The sequence below is a fragment of the Myzus persicae genome, unplaced genomic scaffold (genome assembly GCF_001856785.1).
Source record: "Myzus persicae strain clone G006 unplaced genomic scaffold, MPER_G0061.0, whole genome shotgun sequence".
NCBI classification, from domain to species: Eukaryota; Metazoa; Arthropoda; class Insecta; order Hemiptera; family Aphididae; genus Myzus; species Myzus persicae.
The window spans coordinates 318,492-324,882 of NW_019104466.1; positions in this window are offsets into that span (position 1 = coordinate 318,492).

Consider the following 6,391-nt stretch of genomic DNA (forward strand, 5'->3'; position numbering starts at 1 on the left):
TATTAAATAATAATTATTTACTTCCTCTCCTACAATATTTTAACAGTTTTCGTGAATTGAATAATTGGTACAAACACGTTTTCTTCAAATTGACAAACAATTGGCTAAGAACAAATATGCTGAAAACTGTTGCTCAAATGCAGCTTTTCTCACAGCTACCTATTGAAAGTGTAATTTCAATGAGTCACTTATCGATTTATTAAAAATAACTATATTATATTATATTCAAAATATTCAAAAATCAAATTTTAAACAACTTTAAAATCTACAGCTAAAAAGACTAACAATTTGTATTGGAATAAAGCTTGAATGTTTCAATTAGAAAAAATATATAAATGTTATTGTAAATTGATATATATATATATATATATTATATTTATTATTAAAACCATTTACAAAGTTACAAATATATAAACTTATGTAGTAGAGGGTTGGACATTTCCACACAAATCAAAAAAGGAAAAAATAATAGACGCCACCCTTAGAATTAGTAAAATTGGTCCTATTTGTGCTTCTGGCTAAAGTGCCTAACTAAACATGTAGTCATGTAAGTATGTATAAATGAAAATATTAAGTATATTACATTACTCATCATAAAAATCATAATAACTGATAATATATACCAGATACCTAGTATAAATGGTCATGATTATTATATTTTACAATGGACTTTTTAAAAGAACTGTACTTTATTATTAAATAAGTACTTTAGTATGACGTATAAGTGTATAATAACTACATATGCATCTCAGAATAGATTAGAAATTTAAATATTCAGAAATTACTTTATCTATCAGACTGTTTTTTATTTAAAATCGTAGTCATGATTATTTTGATTGTTAATAATTATATTTAATACAGTATTGCTATTCTTATAACACCCATTACCAGTGAATTTAATATTGTATTGTCTACATTCAAGTAGTGCCCATGTCCTTATTGATTTAAAATTTATAATTTATATTATTGATTATTGTCTATAATATTAATAATTGCTATTATACTATTATTTTAACAATTACTAATTTGAATTGGTATTATCTAGTGTATAATAATACATATTATATTTTATACTTATTTATTTATGGTTAAAAACCCAATTACAAAATAATTTTAAACCCATGTACAAAAAATATTAAAATAAAAACAGGTAATAACATAATAACATAAGAATAATAACTACATTTAAAATAATAATACAATTACAACAAAAATTAAGTTTAAAAAGTTGTTTTACATAAATGTTAAATCATTCAATAAAAAACATAAACGCATCGTTAACATAATTTATAAGTATATCAAAATAATATTGACTACAATGGATAACAAAAATAATAGTTGGTGGATGGTTGAGGTTATTGGTGAAATGTCTCGGTCTTTGGGGAGCTATTGCTTCTTATAATAATATGTTACTTGTGAGTTATTTTAGGTTCGTTTCGACAACAGATTTGCTTACATATTATTGTTGTATGATTTAAAATAACTTATCCAACAAAGTGTTCTGTAAATTGAATCACCGATCGATTCTATATAATAAAACTATATATTATGAAACACAAAGAACTCATTCGAGTAATAGTAATATTCAGTAGGGCCCGAAGTCCATGTTAACGTCGCCCGACCTCTTTTTTGAAAAAAAAATGTTGGACTGTAGGCCACATTTTATTTACTTCATAAGTTTATTATGGACATGAGTATATTTAAGTCATGGTTATGAGTACTTAAATGCATACTACCTACCTCTACATTAAATAATTAAGATATTGGGGTCTCGACGTTTTTTGAGAAATGGCCAGACCACATTTTAAGAACGTCGGCTACTCTAGTAATATTCACTGAGCTCTCTAAGCGACTAAGTAGGGGACTTAATGTTTACGTTGTCTTGCCCCTCACATAGCAGTTCAAACAAAAAACATCTACAAACTGCTGTGCCACAAGTGTTCCAAGTGCCTACTTAGAAATTACTTGCATATAATAATTATTTGCATTTAATTATAAAAAATAAATCGCAGCTGTTAATTGTTATTTATTATTATCGAATATGATTGTTAATGTCTGAACCTGGTTTAGGAATCAATTATTAAGCTCTTGCGTAAATACGTATAATCATATGAATACATGCATTAATTACATTGATTGCATGCTTCAAGGACTATACATAGGTCATTTACATTTTCAGATTAAAGTGTTGGTATACATTTTGCTATTTTAGTTTTCTTATCTAGGTATTTTAAAATGTAATCGTTTACATAAATGGACTAATACGTATTCAACAGCTGTAATCACTAAACGTATACAGTATACTGGCATAGGTAATACATTTAAAATCAAACAAATCGTTGAACTCGCTTTGTTATATTATAGTAAAAGTTGCAGATTGTCGAGTGTTCCTTATCGTCAGTAAGTGGGCCACTGTTCTAGATGTGTTAATTCAATATTATAAACCACTTTTTGTGACGAACAATAATTTTGAGTAGAGCTCATATTTCTAAAGATTTTTATTATATACCGCTACATATTATAGTAATTTTTCTCATTAGTAAGGTTTGTAGGTAAATTGAAAACATTTTTTGCAAAACAAATTGCAATACAAATAGCATTATTTCACATAAATAAAACCAGCAGTCATTACTCATTACCTTATAAATTTATAAGTATAACTTATTAGTCAATACCGACGTATAGGCGTCGTAGAGTGGTGAGAATAGATTCATGGTATAAATAACTTAAAATTAATCTAAATATTTTGAAAATGTTATGGTGCATACCTATTGAGCAATAATAAATGCAGTGATGACAAATACCTACGCATAACATTGTAAGAATTTCAGAATTTGTATAGACAGTTTCCTAGAGGTTTATTAAAATTATTAGTTTAAAGTGTTTAAACCATTTTTAAAATAATATTATACCTATTTGTGATTGCGAAGTATCGGAAATATACTCAATATAGAACGTACAGAAAACATCGGTTATTCAAGTATAGCATTTATGTAAAAATTAAAAACAAAAAAATCATATGTAATTACAATAATTATTAATTAGATGTATAAAAGACACGAGAGAATTAAGAGTGTAGAAAATACTTACGGGTATTTATGTAAATATGTAATAATATATAAAAATAACAACTTTTACAACTTATTTTTGTGAGCATGCAATTATTAAATACATATGTAAATATAATTGTAATTGTATTTTTACATATGTAATTTATTAAATTAAATAAAAATAAAAATATTGAACTTATAAAAATGTATAGAATACTAAAAATACTGAAATTTAAAAGGTCTTGATTTAAATCCAATCCAATTTTCAAGGCACGGATTTTACGTAAAATTTGGTTTTAATATTGATAATATTATTGACACATATTAAATAATAGTGAAAAATTTGATCCTATTATTTAATTTTCATACTAAAAAGTGTATAATATATCTATGCTCCGAGAGCATAATGGAGCTACTGAATGTTTATACATTTTGCAAGTTATGCCTACAAATTTATAATACCTAATTATTTTTAAATTTCCAAAAATGGCAATATAAAAATATATTTAATATCGTGATAATGTTATAACAATAATATTTACTATTTATTATTGTAAAAAATAAAGATACTTTAATAGTAAAAATGTACTCTTCCCGGTTATTTTGTCTTCAATGTCACCAATGTCGGTATAATATATTAATATAACTCTTTGTTACGAGTTCACGGCATGGGTCTCGGAGGTGACCATAATATAGTCGAGGAAAATGATACTTGGAAATGGAAACATATTTTAAACCTATACGATTTACAGATATGAAATCGAGCTTTCATAAACGCAGATCTAATTTCTGTGGTTTTATACTTTTACATTACCAACGCCAGTGGCGGTCAAACGGGCGAGGGGATGAGGGGGAGTACCCCCTTCCCATGATCTTATCTTCAATATTCATAATGATATAAATTATATTTTTAATGAGTAAATAGTGCATGTTAAAAAATTAGCCTCTCCCCCCAGCCATGACAAAATCCATTTAACCACCACTGCACTACACCTAAAAATTATATTATATTATTGATTTAACTACGTAATTTAACTTACGTATAACAGCGGTCAGTGAACTATATTCTACCCTTCCTAGTTACTAATCTATATAACAAGTGGTTACATAGAACAATAGGAGACATGTCGACGGAGAATTTTAATAACAGCAACGTTATAATATGAGCACTAGATGTCTACACTGCAGTATTTTATTTATTTATTTGATTATTCAACTTTATAACATTAAATATTTATAATACTAAAAATATAATTCTTCTGTACCATAAGCTATAGATAAAGAAATCGAGTCATAAAGTTAATAGTTAATCGCTATTTTCTTGGTTGTCAAATATTGACATTGATATATAATTAATAATATATTGTATTTTTTTCGGTATTTAAATATATTATACCTAACCTACAGTTTTATAGCTCTGTAAAATATCAATAAATGATTCTAATAAAAATAGATATAATATTACAGGTACGAAAAGTGCTTATAAAAAATTGTACACAGTTTTAACTTTTAAGTTACTTGTAAATAGCTTATACGCCTATATTACAGTTTATATTGATTGTACAATGAATGTATAATATGTGTGTACAAGTGTGCAAAAAATATTATCTCGATTGCCCTGCCAATAAATCTATTTGGAAATGTGAACCGATAACTAATTTTTAGGTAAATACCTAAGTTTAAGAAATCGCTAATCTGTTTTATTCCTATAACTCGTCTTTAGCAACTACATTATACGTCCAGTACATCGGATCCGCCAATAATAATAATTAATCGTTTTATAACTACCCTGCAAACATATTGTATAATAATGATCCTCTCTAGTTTCTGTCAATAGTTTTTGTGAAGTCTATATAGAGATGGGTGAATTTAGATCTTAGTATCTATATTGCATTATGTAATGTAAAGTACACATTTTAATTGGACTTTATGGCCGCATGAATGGTATGGTCGATACACGATCAATTTTATCGTATCGATATGTAAACATTTATTGAAAGGGCATTGTTTATATATATTGAAGGAGGCGTATTCAGTGTGTAGGTAATACCGTTGAGTATAGATACCATCTACTTATGCTCAATGGTAATATATTGAAAATATCAAAACCGTTTTAATATTATTTATTGACAAATATATTATCGACGCAATAAAATCGAACGTGTTTCGGGCCCTCAATATGTATCTGTTTATAAGTGCTATGCTGTACCTAAATCGTATATGGTTAGCCATAACTCTCCGCGTGGACATTCGTCCATCCCTGCAAAACACGGAGGACGCGCTTAAATTTTTTTTATTATTTTGTGCCTGTTTGTTTTATTCGATGTTTATAATCCACGCGTGTGATCCTATTTGGAATTGTTAAGAGAACGTTACGAGAACATCTTTTTGCCATCTCCGTCTCACAGGTGCGCAACATAACAAATTTCACGCTCAGCGGAGATCACGTTCGGCTCCGTTCGTTTAAAAATTAGAATGAATACAGTGACCTCTTACAAAATTCAAAGGTGAGATTATTATCCAGGGCATCTCACGTTTTGATTTCAAACCGAGTTATGAGTATATCTATTTAAAAATTGTAAAATCGCTTATACGTCTTGAAATACTCATAAAGGTCCCCACGCGCTGCAGCGGTGGCGGCAGCGTTAAAATCGGTCCTGACACAATTTACCAATTTACCACCACCGCTGCAGCGTGTGTGTGTGTGTGTGTGTGTGTGTGTGGACCTCAATTTGCTTTATAATTGAAATACAATAATAAAAACCCAGAGGACGTGACCTGGACGCATTAATCCTGGTCGAAAACTTAACGAGAGGTCAATTCACTCTGATTTTTAAACGAGCGGAGCTAAACGTGAACTGTCAATTCGCTATAATATATTATTGCGCACTTGTAACACGGGGACGACAACAATATCAATGTCCGCGTAACGTCCTTTTAATAATATGTTATTATTACGTTACGTTGTTAACGCGTCAACCGCCGAGTCGCGACACACCGACGGCCATCCGCCAGTTGATTGAGTGGATCGTACATTGAACGGCAACAATTTATTATAATAATAATAATAATAATAATATATTAATCATAATGCGGCGATCGCGGACAAACGCGCCGGCGACGGTGCCGTTTATTGCGCAGCGGACGGCGACGTAAAGAGGTCACCGCCGCGGAACAAACAATAATACAAACAACGCGGCGGCGGCGGAGGCGATCGGGTGACTCGGCCGATCGGGTGTGCAGTGCGGTCGGCGGTGATCGGGCGCGGTGTGCGGGTGCCGGGTGGGGCTCCGCGAACGAGTGGAAGGCCGACATGTGCTCCCGCCGATGCCGAAGCGTGT